The sequence below is a fragment of the Sebastes fasciatus genome, chromosome 22 (assembly GCF_043250625.1).
Source record: "Sebastes fasciatus isolate fSebFas1 chromosome 22, fSebFas1.pri, whole genome shotgun sequence".
NCBI classification, from domain to species: Eukaryota; Metazoa; Chordata; class Actinopteri; order Perciformes; family Sebastidae; genus Sebastes; species Sebastes fasciatus.
The window spans coordinates 19,331,087-19,356,560 of NC_133816.1; the positions used below are offsets into that span (position 1 = coordinate 19,331,087).

Genomic DNA, 25,474 nt, shown 5'->3' on the forward strand with positions numbered 1-25,474 from the left:
ATTTGGTGAAATGCTAGCTGAAACTCAACTGGTAGAAGAAGCAGAAGAAGTAGGAGAAGGAGGAGAAGCTGTAGCTGTGATGGTAGATGCCAAAATGAGTAGCCCCTCCCATACTCCCAGAATGGTACAGTCCTCCCTTCACCTGACGTCTCGTGTCGGTGGTCCGAACAAGATGCAAACTAATTAAAAAGAAGATGAACTATGGAGGAAGATACAGCAAGAGTTTTTAAAATAACGGACACATTACGTACAGGTGAACAGTAAAGGCTCTAAGTGCGGAATGTTCGGTGTAAAGAGAAGTTGTTAGCTTTAATTGTAAACTACCAATTACGTGTTGTGCACGTGAAGCTCTGAGAAGATGGCGTGAAGCTAGAAGATAGAAAAGAGCAGCACGTCTTCCTGGTGAGGGTTCATTTAAAGGTTTATCAAGCCATGTGTGTTTAGAATAAATGGCAATTTGGTTCGTGGAGTTCATGGGTGGATGAGTCATTTCTTGGCGTGGGACATGCTCCCTCTCCACCTGTAGCCTCTCCACCTGCATGCAGCCTCTCCACCTGCATGCAGCCTCTCCACCTGCATGCAGCCTCTCCACCTGCATGCAGCCTCTCCACCTGCATGCAGCCTCTCCACCTGCATGCAGCCCCCCCACATTCATGCAGTCCCTCCACGTGCAGCCCCCATTTCCAAATTCAAGGTATTTGTACTTAACTCAAGTATTTCTATTTTATGCAACTTTATACTTCTACTTCTCCACCTCATCTCAGAGGTACATATTGTACTTTCTACTCCATTACATTGGTCTGACTGCTTTAGTTACTTCACAGATCACAGTTTATTATCTCCTTCCTATCAAGTTAAACCTTGTTGAGAAATGTCTCCTCCCTTAAATTAAATATAAACTATTTCAAACCCTCTTAGATCAGCTGGAAAAAGCATCGTAACAGCTGTTTTCTCATGAAAAGTAGTCTCACAGGACAGCCATGCAAATACAATTTATGCTCTTTTAGAATATGATGCATTGCTCTAGATTAAACTACCCGTATACAGTATATAAAGTAGTTCAAATTAGCACAACCTTAAACATATACAGGGAACATTTTACTGCTTTGGACACTTAAAGCACATTTTACTGATAATACTTATAATATAATAATAGCTCATATTGAACAACGCAAAATAATGTCCAGAGCACGACAGTCATTTCTTCTCATTTGAAACTATTTTAAGCCATGTTGACGTGTATAAACAGCGTTAAGACTTTTACTAATAGCCTACTTGTGGTGCAAAAAACTTCACTGTTGTATAATAGGCTATAGGGAACTATATTACACTTTGCCAGAGGTAAACACACAGGTGTATTTAGTCTAATTAGACCTCTCTGTACAATAAGGGTGGAAGTATGCTGGCAATTATGAGTTCACCAGACTGCATAATAATGAGTTTCAGTTAGGCAAAATACAATAAAACAGTCTGTGCATGCGTACACGGTCCTGAGAAGTGGAATAATCGGGCAAAATAAGTAAATATCTTTGTGGATGTATTTCATTCTTGATTCTGTTGGTTTGGATTTGTGTCAGGTGTTGTTGTTGTTGTTGGTTTGTAGTATGTTTGAAAAAGCCACCCCCTCAATAAGTGGTACCCTTTGTCAGAGTCATCACATCAATAGTAACCTGTAATGTGCTTCACTTTTATGCCTGTAGTCATTTTGTAGGTGTGAGTGTTTCTGACTGGTGGATGTCTCATTTTGAATGGAAACTCTTTATTTTTAGAGGCGACGGGTCATTTGGGGCACGTGGGGGAAAAGCTCGACCTGCTCAGAGCGGAAAGAAAACATAGTTTTAGTGGAACTGAGTAACCGAAACATTCATTTAATTCAGCATGACATAAAACAATCTTCATTTGCAGCTGTTATTTATCACCATTCTGTAATTTAAGGTCAGTGGCTGGATATGTTTTTAAAATGGTGTTTTAATTGGGCTTGGCTCGAGAGGCCACTGTGTGAGGATAGCCCCACGCTCACAATGTCAAGTCCCCTGAAACAACAATACGCATGCCCAAATCCTTTGGCAATGAAAATGTGATGGCACAAATGTGATGCCAAGTGGGGCTTGGTAGCCTTGGCTATTTGCCAAAGTACTGTTTTGTAATTGGCAGAAGTCTAAAGAGTGTTGTAACTGCGGTCACCAGGAACAATGTGGAATATCTTCAGCAGCACAAATATGAATGTCTGCCTTTTGAAGAAAAACCTTGAGATCAAACACATCGGTGCACACCAGCCTTGGGATATTGTTTCAAACCAAACTGCAGGTAAAATAGTGCAGATTTAATGTGGAGTGGTTCTCTAGGAAAAAATGTCTAACTGCTATGCGCTTTTTTTGCTTTCCGTTTGTATTATTCAGAGGGGATGGTACAGGGATGGTCAAGAACAGGCTTTAAGGATCTCAAGCGTCACTCTGAGAGGATTACTAAACATGAAAGCAGCAGGAAAATTGGGCTTGCTCTGCAGTGCAAACGTAGCTACCCATATAACCCCCATAACAGCGCAGAGAAACTGGGTAAACACCTAAACTGTTTGGAAAATGTGAAATAGCGCACCATATCTCACCATTATTTTCATCTAAAAACACCGCTGTTACTACCATCACTGAGAACAAGAAGTGAGGGGTATCAGTGTGGGTTTTGTGGCTTTAATGTTACTCATTGCTGCAGTGTGACGCTCACTTCCACTTAGCACTGGATGCGATGCTTGTAGTGGCGTCCTTAAGAAAGTGGTGGCAAAGAATCACTTCTATTCCCATAATGTGCTGTAATAATTAAATAATCAATCATCCTATTTGCAAGGAGGTGCTGAAGGTCTCAAATAACTGTTTGAAGTGATTAGGAGCGAGCTACGTCTCGGGGTAAAGTACGGTTTTAGAACTGAGGTGAGAGTGTATTTACCGTGAAAGACACAGCAGGGTTTTGAGAGCCTTTCAGCGCCTCAAACCTAGTGGCTCAGCCGTGGTGGCTCATCAGTGATGTCATGACTGGACAAGCAACATCTTGAACATAAAACATGCCCAGCGGTGGAGAATTAAAAGGTCAATCATCCCTGGATGTAGCCTATGCTTCATTGGTTTCTTCTCTGAACTCAGGGTCATCTTACTCAGGTAGTGTTTGTGCTGCTGTAGCGTAATGCTCGTAGGGGTTTCTGTGTGTCCAGTAGCTCAGAATGTAGTTTGTGTGTGACTTAAGGTGTATGTGTGTGTGTGAGTATGAGCGGATGTAAGGGAGTATTCATGGATCCTAGCCTGTGGGCAGGAAACATCATCTTTTCTTGTTTACAGGGAGTGGATGTCTCAGAGTGTAGGCTGCCTTTCGCAGAGCTGCTGCCCATTGGTATGTGAAGGCTTCATAATTGAATTAGCCCAGGCCTTATGGCCTAATGTTGAAGGCACGCTGAGATCCAACGCAACACTGCTTTCTCATTATTTGTGAAAGGAGGTCAGGAAGAATTGCATGCGGAAGTGCGTGTACTTGTTAAAGATGGAGTCATGGGATGACGTGTGTATTTTTTGTGGGAGAAAATGCGTCCGTTTGTGCTTTTTGAGATCAAAATTCATCTGCTTTCGTATTCTCCCACTAGGTTACAATGCCCCTGTACCACATGTGGTGTGTGTGGGGGTCTGTCTGGCTGCTAGATTTACCTCAGTGCTGGATGTGGCGATGATTGCTTCATCACCAGGTCCTCTGTAAATCTGGGAATGTTTAACTGCTGTCAGACACGTCCATCAATCAGAGCTCTCGGGGCATTTAGGGAGCCTGAAAACTGGTGTGGTTTATCCAGCAGAGAGTATGTGTTTAACAAGTAAATATATTATGGTGAAAGTACCATGCATGCTTTAAGGATACCGTCCCGATAATTCTTTTGCAATAGAGAGCTGAAGTCACACCCCTTCCGGTGGACCCCATGGGTCCTTATTTTGGGAAAAAATATGAACGGTAGTCAACGGAGAGAGAGAAATATTTTTTTAATTCTGTTTGAATTGCGCCACAAATCACACATATGATGTTCGTCAATTTAAAATATAATTTTTCAAGTCCAGAAAGTCTCAGTTTGTTGCAGTATCATTTAGTTTTGTGTGAAACCGCTCAGTGAACGTTGCTGGTGTGAGTACATCCCAGTAGGAAACACACAGGCATCGTAGCTTCAGAGAGAGAGAAACATCAGTTACGCAACTTTTGGGTGTGTTGTCTTTCTACTATTTTCACAGTCTGAGGCTTTCTTGACATGCAAAATGAGGTTTTATATTGACAAACCTCATATGTGTGATTCATGGAGAAATTCAAACGTGATCAAAAAATGATTTATCTCTCTCTGTGACTTAGGCTCTCTATTGGCACCAATTCATGTCGGTATGTACGCACAGATCAGTGTGCACCAAATCTTTAATCTATCCTGCTCTGTCTGTCTGTCTCTCGCTCTCTCTCTCTCTCTCTCTCGACCCCCTCCGTCACACTCACACATATCCATGCCTGCACACGCGCACAGCGGTTGCCCACAGGTGCTGGCTCCAGCTGAAAACGCCGGGGCACACTCATTTATTTCAATCGGCCTTCTGTCAGTTTAGCATAGTTTAGCATAGCCACCTGAGGATTGAAGAAAAAATGTATGCAGATTTGCCATTACTCAGAGATATCAGCTAAACAGCACTTTGCCTCCCCTGATCAACTGTGTGTGCCGCATTACATCACTCCCAGATAATGCACCGCAGCCCATCCATCTAATTCTCTTACAGTTCCATTCAGCTGCATTTCCTCTTCTTACAGGCATCTCCTCTGCGCTGCTGGATGTGTGAGGAAATCTGTGCATTTGCATGTCTCTGCTTTTGCATTTACTTATTGGCTTCTGTCTTTTTTTTTGCAATCCAACCTAGCGGCGGATCACACAAAATATGCTTAAGACACATTTCTGCCTCACACAATGCGGCCGCACCTCTAATGGCCTACAATCGGTTTGGTAGACAGTGGTTGGAAAAGATGGCACTGTGGAGGATGTCAGCGCGTATAATGAGGATTAAATCATAGATTGGTCGGGAGCATTTCTGAGTACAGCGTCAAGAGACTGCTGTGGTTTTGGGTTTAGTAGGCACGCACTTGCACACCAAGGACGCCAAGCGTTTAAGGCCCCACGGCGTAGCAGACATGCATATGTAAGATGTCATTGTACATAATTTAGCACGAACAGGCGGCCTTGTTGGTCTTGCACTTAGCTGTGTGAATTGGATGTCTGCGATTGTAATCAAGTTAGAGTTCACTCGAATGGAATGGATCTGCAGGAGGCATGTAGGCTAATCTAAGATGTGGATTGCAAATGATAGGGTGGTATGTGAGCTTAAGTAACAGCCAGGCCTATTAAAGCGGGAATAGGCTGTGTGAAGTGTGTTAAACTGAGCATTTGCTGAATTAATGCAACAAAACTTGAATGATTTCTAATGAGGACCAAGGCTACTAAACTGAAAACCATGTGGCTCTTCTGGGGGAGTTTACATGATAGAGAAGGTTGAGTCACAAGGGAATTATGATGAAAAAGTTAGGCGCAAAAGTGCAACCAAACAAGTTCATCAGACATCTTCACTTATTTCATCAGACATATCTAGCAACACACTCCCATCCCCACCGCATCTTGGTTCTTGCATCGAAGCTGTTATACTTCACTAGCTTTGGGCCCTCTAGTACCATTTTAATGACAACAAATTCATTTAGCTGCGTTAACAAATGACGAATGCTTAGCTGGAGAGGAGAGGAGGAGGAAGGAGGCGAGAAGGGAAGAGGAAGTGGACGAGAAGGGAGGAAAAAAATTGGACAGAGGGGCCATGTAAAGTGGAGCTTAAATTCACTGTGGTAACTGTGACTTCCACAAAAGCACTCTGTGTTAGCGAGTCCTGCAGGAGAGACAGGCAGAGAAAATTGCTATCATTTGATATTCAAATAATATTCAAATAAAAAGCTTGTGCTTTACAGTCCCTCTGGCTTTCTCTCAGCAACCGGCCTCTCCATGCTTTGCTCTCTTCTTCTTCCTCTGGTCTCTCAGACTGTCTGTTGTGTATCTCCCCCCCGCTGAGTTTGTTTTAACACTGTCTTATTTCAAGGCAAATGGAGCTCGAGGGGCATTTCGACTCTCACGGGCGGCGGCTGGGTTTAATTGCGGTGCATCCAGCAGAGGGGACAAGAGACTACAGAGTCTGTCTCTCCCTCTTTGTCCCTGTGTAGCCAGTGTTCTTCTTTCATTTGTCTCTCCAGTTCAGCTTAATTCATCGTCCTCTGTGTTTATTGCCACGAATGTTCAATGAATATAGCCAGTACATCTGAATAGAATAAAAATAAATTGCTCATAACAGCAAACATCTGTTGACTGTGTGTGTGAATGTGTGTGGGAGTGTTAATGAAGGATGCTGTGTAGTCATTCTACAGTGATTCAGTATAGTGTGTATGTGAGGTGAGTGTAAAAAAAAATAATTAAATGCACAGCATTAATGTTCAAAAAATAGATCCAAGTAAACTAAACAAGCTGATAGCACAGGCTGTCTTTACCCTCTCTGGGTTGCGTCACCCACTGTTTGGCACCGTTTGGTTTGGCAAATGACTGATCTGTTTATATGATCTGCAGCGAGTCATTATGGCCGCCTGCCGCTTGGGCGACATGTCCCTCCCTGTGTGGCGTTCCCGGGGACATTCATCAAATGCCTAATGGCCAAAAACGGGCCAGGCCACACTCTCCTCGAGATTTGTTGTTTTGGCCAACACGTTAACGTCTGCAGATGGAAAGAAGATGGAAGGCCAATTAGAATCCAATAAGTCCCTATTTGTGTCCTTGGCATGCACCTTTTACCAACAAATTTGCATGTCATTGTTGAGATGATGAAACCTTCTACAACGTTTGTCCTTATTTTCATGTTTAGTTCTATTCAGAAAAATTGTAATATCTTTTGTTGTAGTATGAAATATGTGTGCCTGGTATAGTGAGCCAGAAACGGTGCATTTAATTCATGTATAGGCATACTGCTGTGCAGGGTCTGAAATTAGCTTTTTTCACTGCCTGCGACTGAATGCGCTAAATGAAGGAATAACATTTTAGATCTGTTGTCATTCAGTGTTTGATCATTTTTACACAAAAAACATTATATACATGACAAATTCAAGTGTTCGAATTACACTGTAGCTTCCGGGGGAGCCCTATTTTTAAGGGGAGCCCGGGAGGGTACTGTACACAGTACTGTACTGTACTTTGTCATTGTCATCTATAGTGGTAATTTACATCAAAACACACAATTCAAACGAGTATGATTATTTAAATATTTGCTTTGATTAAAAAAAATCTGGGCAAGCTGCTTAGAGCGAGTGTTAGGAAGTTAAACAGGTCATAATTCTCTCTTTAATATCTATTTTATATTGATGTGAAAATATCTCCTTCAAACAACTGGATTTATAAAAGTTTAGATTACATTTGAACACATCACGATACTGTTGTAATTTACCTTGGCCCAATAGTCATTTTACCACGCCTCATAATAATAACTCAATGGCACCTCCGTTAACGTTAATAGCTCCGTTATTTAACCAAGCAGCACTAACTCTCCTCCTGTTGATTTCAACATGGAATTGTTGTCACAGTGTCGCATTATCAGAGGTAAAATAGGGTATGTCCCTCAAGTTTAGTAGCACCACGCTTCATTGTGCATGCGTAACTGTTGGAAAGCATCAATACAGAGGAAGCAATAGTCATAGAAGCACGAGATGCCAAGGAATCGGACAACTAAGAACCCGTTCTTAACGGGAACCGGTCCTCTATTCCCATCCCCAGCGTTTTCCCTGCCTGCCTGCCAAAGTGGCGGATGGCCTGACGATTTTACCCGCCACTGCCAAAAATGTACCCGCATTTGGCGGGTGGCGGGTGATAATTTCAGACCCTGGATGCATGACAGATGCCTACATTTTTGTAGTTGTATTTAGCATGTCCTTCTGAGTGAAACAAGTCAGTATCATCTCCCAGCTCAGTTTCTTGGCAGTTCTCTGTTCACTCCTTGTGATATTACCGTTGTGATAGAATTACTGCAGTGTTTTACGAGCACCAACCACGGTAAAGGGAGTTGCAAAATAGCTGATATCACCACATCTCCACAATGCTTGACACCGAGCCTGAATATGAGTGGCAGTTCAATTTTAATCACCCCTCATCAGCAGCGATCATCTAGGTAAACAGTGCACAGGGAAGGGATAATTAATCATCAGTCCCTTGTCCTCAATTAGCCGACTATTGGAGAGGCGGAAGGGAATATTCCAATCGCCGAGCTGCTATAAAGGCGGCATGTTGATGACACATCATAGTTAAAGACTTCCACCATCCCAAGATCTAATAGGCAACATCTTGTTAGCGGTCCCTCAGTGGATAGTCTAGATGGGCTGAGAGCTGAAATGCAAGCAAAGAGGGAGAGGGAAGAGAAGAAGAGATGGCAGGAGAAGTATATTTCTATCAAATTAATTGAGGTTTGTTTTTCTCAGTGCACATGTGACTGGTCTTCTTGTTTAAATCCAGTATGTGTGCGGGTGTGCACTCAACTTGCTTTTCCATCAGTGGCAAAAAAGGATGAATCAATATGGTTCTGACTGCTGTGAGCAAGTGACTGCACTGCATCAGCATTTTCAGACAGGAAACTGTGGCACCGCTCCCTAAAATCAATCAATCAGTCAATGAATTGATCAATCAGCGGTGCTACACTCAAGCCATTTAGCTTAGGTAACCTTTCAATCAGTTTAATGAGCTGAGTGCGTGTCACCGCAGTGATTGAGGTAATGCAAGGCTAGTCAGAATGCATGGCGACGTCATATGATTTATCAGAAACTGATTTGGCATACTCTGAGCAATCCGAATGTTTAATTATCCTGCTCCAGCGTGACTGACGTGGACCGTAGACTCTTATTCACGGAGTTAGTTGGACTCATCAGATGTGAGTCGATGAGCTTTCAGGCTTGTTCTCCCCTGAAGGGTTGTTTCTTGGAAGAAACACAGATTAAATCCTCACCCAGCAAGTTCTAGCCTTTTTGATAAAAATAAATGAGCAATGGGATTTTTCTTTTTTGTATTTTGCCCCCTCGTCTGCTGGCATTACCCTTCGATTCATTTGCTGTTACCAGAGCCACAGAGGGAGGAAGAACAATATTGATCCGATATCAGACAGGGAGGAGGCACTCTTTAAGATGGGGGAAGGGAAGGAGGCGGTAAAAGAGAGGATTGCAGGGAAGAAAGTGAATTTGAATGTAAAGATAAAGCGGAAGACAGAGCATAGAAGGAAATCCTTCCCAGGCAGGCTGGCGTACAGCAGCTGTCAGATTAGTGCAGGGGGAGCGATGGTAAGCTGAGATGAGATGTCTGAACCTTTCACTGCCTATCCCCCTAGCTCCCTTTGGTGGCACCGCGGTCACTTTTTCAAAAGGCATTAGCTGTCACTCTGCGTGAACTTGGGCATCACCGCTCTCCCACTGTCTGTTCTCAGTGCCAGTCCTCTGTGATGCCGGCTAGCAGTTAGCTGGCAGCACAACAACAAAGGATGACGACAAGGGCTACACCAGCTCGGTTACCTCAGATGGCTTCCTGCTTCGTGTCTGATCTTCATATTGGAGTCCTCAGGTGACTCTGGCAGTTAGTTAGCAGTGTAACGACCGTGGGAGGAAGCATTCCTCTCTCTCAGGATGATACCATCATCAAATCCATATTTTTCCACTGCTAATATACATTGCTGCTTGTTGCACTGAGCCAGCGTTTGGTATTATATAATATCGTTCTCTCAGCATTCTTTGATTTTCTTTGAAATACTGTTCAGTAGGGGTGTGTTGATAAGACGTTGATCTTGGGGATCGACCATGGTCTGAATGATCACCAGAGCCGATGCCAATGTCAAGACGATATTGGGCTTGTTTTCTAATTCATGTATTAAATTATTATTATTAATAAATTAAATTTACCCCATCATAGTTTCACATCGGTTTCCCCCGCTGATAATAGAGTTTTTAGAGGAGAAACAAATGTCAAGCATATGTTCAATGGTTTGGGGGTCCATTATTTCAGCAGCAGAATGGTCACTTAAACATCGATTTAGGTATCGTTTCATCCTCTGATTTCCTGGAAATTTAACTCTGACAAAGCCACCTGCGGACAAATACAAACATGTAATGATGGACTTACAAAGTATGACATAATGGACCCGGATTAAAAGCTGTATTTTCCTTGAATTAGGTATTTGTTGGATAATGAAAGTGTAGTTTTAGCCAAAACCTTTTTGGTCGATATCCAGTCCCAGTACTGCTTTTCCAATGAGGAGCTTTTTTTCAAACAACCTAGGTGTGAACTACTCTCAAACATATGATGAATTTTAAATATGCTATTCATTAAGTGTACATGAGTAATATCAAAGATAACTCAATGTAGAAAGTGATGATTTCTTGAAGGACGTAGTGGTAGAGTGGAGGCAAGATTAGCAATGCAATCTCAAGGTCTGATTCCTTGAATAGTACCAGAGGACAACCTGCCAAGAGAAAAATTGACAAAATGGGAAATCCAATGCTGAATACAAAATTAAATGGTACCATTTAATTTAGTACGTCCCATGTTTATTGCTCAGTTGGTCTGTTTTTGATGAAATAGTTACAGACACTTTGGAAACGGTTCAGTCATCTTAAAGAAGCAAAATGGAGGCTGGAGAGAGTCATCTCATGATCCCTCCATCTAATGTTCATGATCGACAAAATGATAATCCCCATCTCGCTGGATCCGAGCCGAGCTGGACAATGGTTAAATAAATGGATAGATGGAAACAAAATGTTGAATCAATTTTATTCATCAATTAATGAGTAGCAGGAGGCCTGCTTGAATGCTGATGAACAGTATCGTGATTCCAGACCAGCCGTGCCCTAAAAGAAAAGTCAATCTCCTCCTTTTGGTCTGAGTCGAGATTGAATTGAACCAGACACTTTAGGAGTATGTTTGCATGCTTGCTTAATTGTTGCACATATGCATGATATCCACATTTTATATGCATAAACAAAGCCTTGAATAGACATACTGTCAATTTAACCATTCAAATGTTTTCATGTTTTTGAAAATTTGTAGATTTGCAAACTCCGTAGTACTTAAGCCCATTAAACTGTAACTTAACCCCTAGCTTTTATCAATGTCAGAAACATAAACATAACTTGACAGGCTCAAAATTCAAAAAGCAGAAATGTTTTTTAAACACTAATCAATAATTATCTCCGCCAGACGTAGCCTTAGGAGATCATGTGTTTGATCTTGTGTGTGTGCATCTGTCTGTATGTCCACGGCTAATCTCGCATACTACTGCACCCATCAACCTAATATTTTTAGTGCTCATTTATGACTGTATACTCAAGGACTTCTGTCTTTTTGAAAAAACGTATGTTTATACTGTCATTGACTGCTGACTAATTATCGCTTAGCAAATGACAAGCTTAACCTAGCACTGACTACAATGGAGTGTGTCTACTCATGTCGGTAGGAGGAGAGCTAGTTAGCTGTTAGATAGTCCTGCGGTGTGCTTGGCTAATGGAGCTAGTACAGCTAACAGAGCTAAAAGCTAATAGAACTAAACACACAGCAGGACTGACACTATCTGTTCATTGGAGGCGTTAAACAGTCAACATTAAGTATTACACAGTGAGCTGCATGGAGCTGGTGCAGACAGCGGCATAGATTAAAATGAGAGGGTATCTGTTGCGTGAGACGTGCGAGTGAAAAACGCATCTGATATGTTTGCGGTCTAGACGAGGGGCAAATTTGGTTTGCATTCATTCAATCAAACATTACAGCAGTAGTCGTTGCAGACACAGCTGATGATCTGCACTCTGCTGAGTGCACTTTTCTAGTTAAATACATGTCTGCAGTTGAAGAAAACCACAAGTAGATTCACAGTATTTCACAAGTTGTCACCATAATGCAAGCACAGATTAGATAAGATCAAACATTGTAGTTTACAATATAAAACCCTCAGAACACTGTTTGATATGAGAGCTGTCTGCCCTTTTCACCTCCCAGCTAATAGTAATAACATTTATTCAAACAAAATCATCCTTTTTCTTTTTTCCCTCTCCCTTTTAACCTTGGAGCTTTGTGTCGGGGCTTTCTGTCTGTTTGCAAGGCTGACAGCCTGAGCTGTTGTTGTCAAAGGCTTTGCTCTCAAATACCACTCTAAGGTTTCATTCAATCAGTCATTCTCCCTGTGTCTCAGCATGCTGCGTATCGATGTTGGTTTGGAGCCCCTCTCCCACAGTGAGCCGCTGAAGTTGATGTAGCCTTAGGGCAGAATAAGCAGCCATCCAGCTGTGGATTGATGGGGGGAGAAAGACACGTGCACGTAAACACACACAAGCGATCTGCAGGCCTGCTATTGATCCGATCTTCTTATTGCTGACTCCACTGTAGTGCACTAATGTCAGAAGGGCTGCGGAACGCCACTCGGCTACACAAGGTGCGTTCAATCAAACTGGCCAAAGCTGGGTTAAGAAAGTGTAGCAGCACTTGAAATACTATAATACCCTTAGTATCCTTTGTTGGCATGACAGTGTCTTGCCACATTGGCGCCATCGTGACCACTTGCTTCTTAAGGAGCGACCAGTGCTTGAAGTGGGCCGGTATGTGTGAAGAGAGTACTGGCACTTATTTTTTTCCACTTCAAGCACTGGGAGTGACTCTTTCTTTTTCCCTTCGTGCATAATGATGGAAAGTAGTAGTCATTAGCTTAAACGGTCAGTTCACCCAAATCATAAAAACGAAAAAATTTTCCCTCATGCCCCAGTTTGTGTTTAGCCATTTATCTCTGGCTGATAGTAGTAGTAGAAGTGCCTCTGCAAAAATTGGAATGAAATGGAGGTGAATGGTGTATTGTTTGTGCAGCTCTATGTATTGAAAACATACAACTTCATAGAAACAGTGTCTGAGATATGCTCAATAATCGACAGTGTGCTGGCAACAGTTTTCATAGGAAATCATTTCTTCAGTAGAAAGCTAGGTACCACAAGGCATTAGCAAGAATCCATGTTTCGATACACTGTCATAGATAGTATGAAATATCTTTTTGTTGTGAAGAGGCTTTCCATTCAATAACATCAACATTTGCTCCTCCGATTCACAGGAAGAACACTCTGATAGGGAGGCAGGCACTGCTGTGGGAAGTCATAAAACGCCAGTTGTTCATTACCAGACTAATGGACAGAGTAAATCCTATAACCTAGTTAGAAAAGGGCTTTGTCTTTATAAGCCCTGCTCTCACGATGAACCCTCCATAGTCCATTTTTACCCACATGCTATTTTCTTCCTTCTTCCCTAGTGGGGATGCTAATTTAGATATTTTTTTTAACCCATAACCGACCCTCGTTAACCGATTATTAACCGTTAAGCGACAAGATTAGTGCGTCACATGCAGCGGTGCGCCAGCTGCAGTGTACGTATGTACAAAACAGACAACTGAGTCCCCAGTTCAACCGTCCGGGAGAGTTAGCAGTTACGATGCTGCGTGTGTTGTCGAGGACGCATGCAGCCGCTTTCCCTGTAAATCTCCACCGCATCATTTAGTTTAGTTGCTGGGTGGTCAGCTGTTTGTCTGCCTGGCGTAACGTTACTCCGTCTGCCCGGCGTAACATTAGCGAGTGTCCGACAGGCCCTGTGTGTGTGTGGCGGCGGTGGTGAGTGTGGCGTTGTCGGTGGCGTTATAGCTGTGAACGTAGCTGTAGCACTGTGTGTGCAACAACTCCTCAAGACCCGAGCCAACTTCCTGTATCTGTAACTCCGGCTCAGACTCTCTTAAGGTGGGCCGTTAAGGTGGACCAGCTATTCTCCTTTAAGTGAGAAGACTCTCCTCTGAGTTTTGCTCAGCTTTTGAATTCATTTTTAATATTTTTTAAAAACCGTTTAACCGATAGCGTTAATCGGTTAATTACTAACATCCCTATTCCCTAGTTTCCACTTGGACTTGGCCAACTTTAGCCAACTGATACAATACTTTGGCTCTATTAGACACACACACACGCATAAATGAGCTTCAGCAAAAGGCAGCATCAATGACTGAGAGTGTAATGGATCCACCTCAGGTTGCCCCCCAGTGCACACATCTACATGAGCAGCGACAGGGCTGAGGGGAGGAGGGGGGAGAGACAAAAAGGGAGAGTGAAAGCTGCAGACGGAAAGACAGATAAGAACTTGTAAGTACTCCTCTTTCTATTATCCAGTTAAAGCAGCCATTGTTATCACTTTTGCACATGCTCTATTGGGGCAGGACAGTGTTATGTTTCACCCTGCACTGCAGTGTGTGTCAGTATATGTGTGTGTGTGTGTGTGTGTGTGTTGGGGTTTAAGAGTGCATGATTATTTGGCAAGGCCAGAGGCATTTTCAGAGTATCACTTTGATGATGTTGTACCCATCGCAGGCAGGTGATAAAAATAGCATTGTGCTTTCTCTGAGGCAAAAGAGGTAGTATTAACTTTGATCGCTGCGTCTGGATGTTTATTTTAGAAGGGAACTCTCAGTAATCAGCATGGAAATGGCTTCCTTTTTCCTCCCTCATACAGTACTGACACGACAGTACCCAGTTCAAAAGTGAACTGGTGGCAAAAAGGAATTGCTTTCCTTGCTGTCCTTCGCTGTAGTTCTCTCCCCTCCTTTTGTAATCCCTCTTCTCTCCTCTCCTCTCCTCTTCTCCTCTCCTCTCTCCCCTCCTCTCCTCTCCTTTTGTAATCCCTCTCCTCTCCTCTCCTCTCCTCTCCTCTCCTCTCCTCTCCTCTCCTCTCCTCTCCTCTCCTCTCCTCTTCTCTTATCCCGTCTCCTCACCTCTTATCTCCTCTCCTCTGCTCTTGTCTCCTCTCCTCTCCTATCCTTTTGTAATCCCTCTCCTCTCCTCTCCTCTGCTGTTATCCCATCTCCTCTCCTCTGCTCTTGTCTCCTCACCTCTTGTCTCCTCGCCTCTCCTCTACTCTTTCCCCTCTCCTCACCTTTTGTAATCCCTCTCCTCTCCTCTCCTCTCCTCTCCTCTCCTCTCCTCTCCTCTCCTCTCCTCTCCTCTGCTCTTGTCCCGTCTCCTCACCTCTTGTCTCCTCTCCCCTCCTCTCCTCTGCTCTTATCCCGTCTCCTCTCCTCTCCTCCCCTCTCCTCTCAGACTGATCCTCTGTAGGCTCTTGCTTTCATCCAGAGACTGCTCGTAGGGATCATCTCATGACATTACCTATGCCGGCAGGGTAATGGGACCCCTGGATTGATCCCTCCTTTTCCTCCACTGGGGGATCTTTGGCCAAAGGCTCTTGTTACAAAGCTGACATCATCTCTAGCGCCCCCACCTCCCACCGTCATACTTCATCCACCCCTCTAATCCTTCTCCTCCAGCAAGAAAAGATTTGCATGAATGAATGAGCAGCTTCAAAGGCCATATAACTTCGATTTTTGAAGACTGATGTTAAAAAAAACAATGAAAAGTTAGTTTGTTGCATTGTAAAAAAACATTGTGCAGTACCCAGCACTGTTTTCTCTGTTAAAAATCAGCAGCACTATTTAATGAAAGTTGGACAAATCAAACATTAGCAGAGGTCATTCTTCATCAACAGGGACTGCAGCCAGATCACGAGGACAAGCTAATGTTTGAACATTGCTTGCTGACGCCACAATGTATTTAAAATCCCTATAATTCAATCCATTTTTTTTTTGCTGATGTCCTAGACACCATTTGTTTAAACAAAGCGAAATCAGCACAAAGAAAAAAAAAAATCACTTTAACAAATGCACATTAAGTCTGGATGAGAATAGATGTGAACACGGTGCTGAATCACAAACTGCTGTATGTGTATAATTATAAAAAAAAAGTATAAAAATAGCTCTCAGTGACTGAATACATTAGCACCTTGTTGCAAACATTCAGTCATTTCTAGTCAGTAAACACACCTTTGTGCTTGCTGCATAGATGGTACACTCTAAAATACCAATTTGTGTGATTTTTATTTTGCATGGACTGAAGTAAGGCTGGTATTTATTTGCACCTGTTCAACTTAAAACCTGTAGTACTTGAAATAATTGTTTTCAAAAACCTTAAAGCTTCTGTTTTGAATTTTTTTTAATTTGAACTCAAGTGTTGTCTCATTTGAGGCAGTTTGTTTGTATGGAAGTTCCAAGTAAAAGAAGGAGATAATCAAATGTGATGAAGTACGGTATGGTTTTTAACTGTATCTAGATATACACCATTACCGTGTTATAAAATTACATATACTGCGTTATGCGCCATATGTGTGTTGTGCCATATCGCCCACCCCTAAACTACACCCTCACATTTCCTAGCTCTCTTCCTCCTCCCATCATATCTAAGAAATGCATCAGAGAAGTGAAGGAGCAGTGATTGTAGGAAAAGCGTCCCTGTGGCTATGTAGTATGTGACGCTAGGGATCAGGGGGTCACGTCGGAGACTGACCACCGTTCAGTGTAGCATGGATAGCGACGTAGAGCTGAAAGTCAGAGCTAACCAGCCATGAGAAGTGACTGTCAGACTCTCTGTTCCTCTGCTGGAAAGACAGGGAGTCCTGATGGAGTTTTGACAGTCACTAGAAGCACATTTGTGTTCCTTTGAGGGCGTCACAGTGTGGGTAACTGTGTTACAGCTAGGCTAGCAGCTCTACTACGAGAGGCTCTCCGTTGTGTGTGTCTGTGGGGGGTTGTCAGTATATAGCCGTAGCCATGCCATTCAAAGCAGTTAATGTTGTTAATAGACCTTAAATATCTTGTTAAGCTCTGAATACAGCATATTATCATCCATGTGTTGCGTTTACTGCTGCTGCAGAGGAATAAATCTCATTGATGTATGACGTTATTTTTTCGCGTAAACTGGGGCAACAGTTATGTTACGTGTCCACAGCCTCCGTGCTTTCCACGCCCCCCATTCATTGTCTATGTAAGCAGCCGCGCAATGCATTCTGGTAGCGTGGCGTCGCGATTCGAGAGACTAGACGTCACGACGCCCGCTCCTCATTTGCATAAAGTTGAGGGCTCGTCTACTTTATGTAAATCACGGGCGTCCGACGCGACTCGCCGCCTCTCGAAACTCCCGAGGATCTTTTAAAATAAATGTTGTTGATCCAAAATAAAGACAGATTCATCAACTGCATGGGTTATTTCTCGCCTCAAATGTTTTCAGAAACACATTTCAGTGAACTATTTACATGAAATAAGAGAAGAAAGTTTCCAAACGAGCCTCCATACTGGTTCCGGTTTGAAAGCTGGGAGCGGCAGCCAACGGCGGGAAAGCGTTCGTCCAATCAGGAGCCGAGTGCCTTGTTTCTAGGGACAGCACACCAAGCGTCCAATGCTGGGAAGCGTCGCGTCCCCTTGTGATAAAAAACGCCCCTGTGCACACGTACCATCAGCCTGTGATCTGCTTTTGGCAGGTGCTACCGTCAACCTGGAGGGGGTGTGAGTATACGGCTGAACCAAACTTTTGAATCCAAGCAAACAGATGAATGCTAATTTTGAGCAGAAAACTTTTTTTTAAACACACAATGTGTTTTGTTGGAAAAAAGTCACCTCTATTAATATTACATGGCAACACAAATGTTGACAGTGGGAAAAAAAAGAGCTGTTAAAAATTTGCTGCTGCTGTTTGGTACACTGCTGTTAGCGACGAGATGACAGAGATAAAAGATTCAGTAACAGGTTTGTTCGCGTGGGAGTTCAGCAAATCTGTATATTTTGCCAATCCAGGTGTTTGAACCCAGAGTCGCATGCATCGGTGCTCGCAAATTATTTTTCACATTCACACCCCTCTAATGTTCACTGTGTTAATGTGAGCAAAATGCTCACACTTTAGAGCCCTGTGTAAAGCAACGGGTTTCACGGATGATGCAAAACTCAGAAAATGGACAGAACAAAATAACATTTAACATTTAAGTTTTTTTACATGCTTATAATAATGCAGAGTAACTTCCTTTGGCTATCAAGTATGTACATCTTAATATATAACCTGCATCCTTTATGGATAGATCTTGTATCATCTTGAGTTAGTAATGATACAATCTATTTCTAGAGAAATGAAAACCCAGAAGTGATATTTTACTTTAAAGTAAATGCAAAGGGAATGCAAAGAAATATAAAAAAAATAACACTTCAGTGAATGTATTTGTTAATTTCATTATTTACATGTAAAGGTTTGCTCTTGTATCAAAATCTGAGTTTGTGATTAACTCATATACGTCTTCACTCCACCAAATCAAAAGGAAAATAGGGGAAGTAATAATAACTTACTTAACTATTACTATTGCTCCGACATTGCTGTATAGTTTTCGTGATGCAATGCTTGTGTAAGACTGTTTATCTCTTTCGAGGGTTCTTAAAATGGCATCCCTGACACGAGCCAGGTGTGTGATTTATCAGTTATGTGAGATGAGGCTGTGAGTCATGGCCAAAGATGACAGGTTTTTGTGTTCATCCCCAACAGGGGCAGAGAACAGAGCTGTAGCTAAATAAAGCTCGGAGATCTCCTAGAATACATGCTCACAGATCACAAAAAACAAACACTAAAAACTGAACATAAAAAAAGCTTCCTGAATTATTCATGGTTCTTCATGAGCATGTTTTATCAAGTTTTACCTTACCACTATCGCATCAAGTGGAGTGTGACAAATGATGACAAAACACACTGTGTGGGGAGAGACAATGACAAACTCCTAAAACAAGAAGAGTATAAATCCCTTGATCCTTTCTTTTGTCTCCACCGGACTGATTGTAAAACAGCTGTACTACTCTGAGCAGGTGTCACTGGTCTCTCTGTCCTTGTTTTTGTACTATTGCAGTTGAAGACATGAATAAAACTTGATGGCATAATGATACGGCTGCAATGTAAAGCAGGGTTGTGTTTGTGTGTTGTGACAGTGAGTGTATATCTGTCTGTGAAGGTCCCCATAGGACACGGTCTCCATAGTAACACTGCGTTCAGGTTGATGTGAGTGCTGGACTGCAAAAGACAGACTCCGGCCAGTCATGTCTTCACATCTCACACGTCTTTCCGCTTGCCTAAGATACCAGCCCTTTCTCATTCCAGGGGTGTCACAGACAATGCTTCGTCATGGCTGTCGGCGTTCGATACCGCCGCACAAGGCACCCTTTAGCGCTGGTGGATTGGGAGGTGGATGGGTCCGATAACACCAGGCTTTTATCTGTGTTACGTTTCACTTTGACTTTACAATCAGCTGATTGTTTGTGTCCCATGTTCACAATGTCAAGACACATTTTCGTCATTTTAAGCCAAACTACGTTGTTTTTTCCTAAACCTAACTAAGTGGTTTTGTTGCCTAATCCTAAGCATTTGTTTTTTTATTTAATCCACAACATTAAGCATGTGTTTATAGCGACCGTAAAGTGACCCTGAGGCAAAGAGTATAGAAGAAAAGAGATGAAACTCCTGTGTTTTTTGACAGCAGCCGCTGCTGCCATTTTGGACTGAAAACGTTTATTTTTAGGCAGACGTTTTACTGGCGTCCGGTAGTAGCTTTCAGTCCAAAATGGCGGAAGCGTAGCTTTGCTGCTAGGCAAGGCCTATTGAAAGAGGCTGGGATATGGGTTATGACACATGTTGTACCCAAACCTCCAGGAAGAGCGCCGGTTGTAGATGCCAATTTTTGTGGTGGCCAAACGGCGGTACTGCAACTTCCGTGTCCGTCACGTGATGCCCAAAAAAACTTTTTCTCATAGACTTACATCGGAAAAGAGACGTCTGTAGACCCACACCGCTGCCGGAGCGAAGGCTGGAGTGAGGGCTGGAGCGAGGGCTGGAGCGAGGGCTGGAGAGCGAGGGCTGGAGAGCGAGGGCTGGAGAGCGAGGGCTGGAGAGCGAGGGCTGGAGCGAGGGCTGGAGCGAGGGCTGGAGCGAGGGCTGGAGCGAGGGCTGGGAGGCGCAGTTAGCAAACTGTGGCGACAGCGTGACGTTTGTGACCCTGTGACCGAGCCATGTGACTGAGCGGACGCTACTGCGCCTGCTCCGTTGGCCCAATGCATGCGGAAGATTGCCAGAGGATCCGGGTACTTTTCCACTTGGAAGTCGAGCCATTTTGGCATCATGCGCCACTGAGAAACTTTCATAGGAATGAACGAGGCCCCGCCTCCAACGCTGTATCCAGTTCTCTTAATACATCCACGATTGTACCCCTAAGATATGACGCGATGATGACGCGTGACCTCTCCTCTTCTCACCCTCCTTGCTGATGGGCGCTGATGTTGAAATGGAACAAACAATTGACTTTCACTTCTTGGCAACATACGTTCTTTGCCTGAGGGGGTCTGACAAAGCGTCCTGTATGTGACAAGTTGGGATGAGAATGTGGCTGAATACATTAATATCCTTTTCTGGCAATACACAGGACCATTGTGTTGGTTCCTGTTTCTTTTTCTCATGCTGAGAGTTGAGGAATGAAGGAAAAAGCAGCAGTGCAACACAGGTTTAATGCATTGCAATCTAACGGATGTGGTGTTGTTCTCGACTGCATTATACCTCTCAATACAGTGTAGTCCAGTACAACACCTCTTTTGACCTTAATGATAAACATCTAATTGAATTCTCACTCTCCTGACAATGTCACCAAAAAACTGAACATTATGAGCTTTTGTAAAGATGGATTTTATGGCAGGGCTGTTGTATTGGACCCCATTAGATCGTAATAAAGTGGCCACTGAGTGTATGAAAAGGACACACACTAAAGACACTACTGTCAAGTAGATGAGAAACGGCCCAATAGGTGCAGACTAATTTCAAAATGACGGATATCGGAGAAACTTGTTTCAAGCTAACCTTTCTGCTTCAGCCATTAGCGACAGATCGGGCCATGCCAGACATTGTTTATTTCCCGGCAGGCTCCAAACAGCCACCGATAGACGCCGGGGTCACTGCGGGTCTTAAAACATGGGGCTGTGATGTCAGTGCCATTATTCTTCCAAAATACAGTCATTGCTCAATAAATAATAGTTTCTGGAGAGAGGCAGGGCTCGAACACGCACACACAGAACCCAAATGCTCTTCATCTGTTCTTGCCCTAAGCACCGTAGTAGCATAAATCGATAGCCTAAAGCTGCCTGTTTAAGACCTTGGTGGGAGACTTGGCACTCTCAAAGCTTGCTTTTTAAGTGTGGAGATGGAGGATATCATTTTTACTGATGGCCTGTGATTTTTAAATATGCGGTCTTTTGTGAAGAACCTGGCACGAAAGGTGCTATTTGGCATTTTAGAGTGAGTTTGTGTAATATTTATGAAAATCTGATTTTACACCTAACTGAAGTAAAGAAAAAATGAGTGCACTCGCATGCTCAGTAGACCCCGCTGCCACTTTTCAGAGTGAGACAGATGAAGGCGTGGGCTGGAGAAGATGGAGGAGAAAGGAGATGGTTAAGGCCCCTCAATAATTGATTTACATCAGCCAATATAAAGGTTCTTCATTCCACTTGAAATAATACATGAAACGTCTGCCACAGACACACTCGTGTCATTTTTAAAAGGTTACCTCTTTTCCAGCGTTTTTATTGCTGTCCCATATTTCATCCAATCAAAATTATTCACAGATTCCAAGCGTGGAGGGGTTGTCTCGACTGGTTTTCAAGGTCTACTTTGAAGGGGCGCGCGGGGACAAATTCTTCACAGTGGCATGGAATTCCTAGCAAAGAAGCTGTCATTTTTCCCTTTTTATTTTTTCCCTTTTTAGTCCTTATGAAATATACATTGTGTTGCCAGAGTGCCTTCTCCTGTCCCGGACTTAAACGTGCCATGCCCTTCTCTTTTTGTTGTTTGCCAGATCTTTTTCCTCTCCAGTAGTGTATTAATTCTCTGAGACCCACAATAGACCCGTTTTTATCTTTTTTAGGGGCAGATAGCAGGTCAACAGTAGATGTCACATAGAAGTGGTGTACATCTTCTGAAAGCTGGGAACCTGGAGATTAATTTAAGATGCTGCTCAGCACTGTGTGTCAAGTTGTTCTAGTAAATCAGGAATAAACATGAGTCAATTAATTAAAATAAATTGTGAAAGCGTATAAGTGCTTAGAACATTATGATGGAAGTATATGATGGTCATCCTCATGCTCTATTATGTCTCATAAGTTGTTGCAGCATATTTTGGGTTAATACCATTTGTTACACAGATTTGGTGCTACATTTAACAATTTTCTACTGCTCAAGAATTGATAAAAATGAACAATAATCCCTCCAACACATTGTACATATTTGACATTTTGAGATTTCTACAATAATTAAATTTTTTGGCGATTGGATGTTTTTAAAAACTGTTTTTCAGAATTTTTTTTTAAAGCTGTTTTTCAGAATTTTTTTTTTAAACTTTTTTTCCATACATTTTGTCTAGACATTTTTCAGAATTTTTTTTTTTACTTTTTTAAAAACGTTTTTCGGACATTTTTTCAAACTTTTTTTCCAGACATTTTTCTGACTTTTTTTTCCTGACATTTTTCAGACAGTTTTTCTTTTTTAAAACTTACTTAGTTACTAGTGGGTGTAGCAGGCCCCTACTGACCCACATCTATGAGGCTGCTAACCGCTGATAACACCCAGTTACATCAACATCTAACTCCACCAGAAAGCGAATGAATGTATTTTTCTCAAAACGCCAAACTATTCCTTTAAGTGTTGGAGTTAAGTGCTTTGAACCCTTTGAACTTGGTATTTTAGCATATTGTGATGTCATTTTCTTGGACTATCTTCAAATGCTTCATATCACTTAAATCTGTACATCCTAAGCGACATGATTTTGTAAGTCAATAAACCATAATAATTGCTAAAAACAAACGAAAACATTGAAATTGTGTCATAACGTGTTACAGCGTGCAATGGTTATGCCAGTTTTTCCTCGCCAAAATGTTGCCTACATTTGCTGCATTATTTAGCCTCCTTACTGACAAGCTGTTAGTATCAATGGATTCCTTAGGCTTTCTATTTTCATAGGATATCTGTAGTTTCACTCTAGCTCTAAAACAACCTGCTACAGCCTGTGCAGACTTAAGTCCATCTGTGCGCACAGGCTGTATAGATACTGTAGAGTTATTTATATTGATGTGTATTACAATTTTGTCTTCACATAACTGTTTTTGTATGTATCTTTGACTGTGCATGTGTCTGTGGCTTGGATAAATATAGTTGCCATAGCGTCTGTCTGTCCCTGTTGGTGGTTTGCCCTGCATTTTCTGTACCTTGCATATTTTCCAGGCTGCGGGCCTGTCAGTCGGCCACCTCACACCAGCCCTGACAGGTGTTGTCTGTGTCGTCTCACCTCTCTCCAGACGACCGCGCAAAGCACACACGAATCGCACGCACAGCTTGTGCACAACTATCGTGACTAAGGCAGATTTGTATTTTCTTTTTCCTCTGGTATAGTGTGCTTTCACTGCCAGAGCCAAGTTACTGTTATAGATTCAACATGACATGTCGAGCAATTATTTATTTTTTCATACTCAAAATGACATGAGGAAAGAGAGTCCATGGTAAAATCAATTATGCTGAGTCATAATGGCCGCTTCCTTATCGGCTGACATCTCTGTTTATGTATAATTGGTTCATGATAGCAGTGTCTTTGCCCAGCCAGGCGGCCTTATCAAGTGCATCTCTCAACACGATTTACTACAACACAGAAATGCATTTTAATCCCAGATACATCTCTTGTGCTTTATGATCACACTAGGAATCTATAGGGTCGTATATATACTAGATCCCATCATTATGATGTCAGATAATGGCAAATAGATATATGTGAGAATGTCTAGCGTTCAGGCTGGGGAGTCCGTGTGAGCACAGTGAAGTATAAAGAACTGTTTAGTGGGAGTCTCTCCTTCCATCTCTGTCTCAGCACATGTTTTAAGGCTAGTTTCCGTTCCCATCGCCGTGGCCTCATTTCTATTACCGTATCTGCTCTGCTGTGTGAAATGAGAAAATGGAAAAGTGGGAATTGACTATTACAGAACACTGCAATAATTAAAACATAAGTTCCTTGGGGTTTCACAAAGCGGAGACTTTGTTACACCATATGGGTGTCAGTTTCAGGAGAGAAGTGTCGAGGGCGACCGACTGTGAGCGAGGTCCTTGTCTTACACGTTTCTGGGTCTCCAGCCGCTACTACTTAAGCCTTCACACCTCAGGCCAACCTGATTAGGCCACCTCTGCCTTGTTTTCATCCACTTCCTCTTTATTAGCTAATTGGCTTAGCCCTCTCAGGGGGCCACAGACACATCGGATCAGCACACCAACCTGTGCTCTGTCTATCTCTGCCTCGTTTCCTACCCACACCCTCTTCTCCCTTTCTTTCTCTGCCTCATTTAACCGTCTCAAAATCTCACTTGTTCTCGTTCTTTGACGTAGCTGCTTCGCTTAACTGCAAATGGCAGAGATGCATGAAGGGATCCAAAAAGGAAGACTTGTTTGCGAACACACAAATGCACACACTTCACTCAACTTAAAGTGAATTAATTATTCATGTTGTTGCTTTTTCCGCGTTTAGAGACCGATCCTCTACTGTATTTGTCCATTTTCCCATGGGGCGGAAAACACACACATGCACACTCGGAACGAAGGGCAAGTTTTACTACTGCTTTGCTGATGCTGGGTGTGGAGTCATAAAAACAGACAGCATCATCTCTGACTTATCACTGGCAATATAAACATAATAACTCCACTGGGATGCTGCATTACACTGTAATTGACCCTTCCTCATCTGCAAAATTGAGCCTCGTCATTTCCAGCTCGTGTGTGGCAAGTCTTTAGTCTGGATGGCTAATGAAAATACGAGGACTAGCTTGATACTATCAGTGCGTTGGGGCTGTCAAATTTGAGCTGAACTTTTGTTGGACGCTCTGTTTCTATTTATGCCTGTCAGTCGCTTTGAAAGCACCACAATGGAGCTGATTTGTGATGTTGAAATGAGGAGTTATCTATACGATGCCTCCTCATTTCACACTAAATAAGACGGCATCCGTTTAATTCTTTTTTATCATGCATGGCATGGGTTTATAGAATTGACATTTACTGTAAGTATTCTGTGTTTGGTAGTCAAAAAGTCTGCAAACCTTCAGCCTCTTAGCGTGGAGTCACTAACCATTAATGCATATTTTAAAATCTCATGAATTTGAATATATTCCTGCAAAACTGGTTATTGGAACTGCAAATGAAATCTTGGAGATCATTGAGTATGCTTAAACTAATGTGTCTGCTTTCATCTGATTTTAAAGAGGTTAGTGTACTTGAAGTAGAACGTGCACAGACACTGTTTATATGAATTTTTTTAGCAAAGACGGAAATAATAAATAATAAATCCTCAGCTTGTCTGTTAGAAAAATCTCTCTAGACCAATCAAAATGGTCTGAGATGGATGGATTGATGCCTTGATGGTGGTACATCAGCTAAAACCATCATTAAT

At 42.6% G+C, this 25,474-nt stretch overlaps 1 protein-coding gene across 14 annotated transcripts in view; it reads left to right on the forward strand.

The window, feature by feature from the left end:
• The window catches only part of nrxn2b (neurexin 2b), a 795,015-nt gene that overhangs the window by 20,867 nt on the left and 748,674 nt on the right, over positions 1–25,474 (forward strand). Inside the window, exon 2 of one of the 14 annotated variants that reach the window (XM_074624795.1) lies at positions 12,282–12,521. The exons of the other annotated variants lie outside the window; for them this stretch is intronic. The gene's annotated coding sequence lies outside the window, so the exon portion shown is untranslated. The remainder of the gene's footprint in view (positions 1–12,281; positions 12,522–25,474) is intronic. 14 annotated transcript variants of the gene reach the window in all.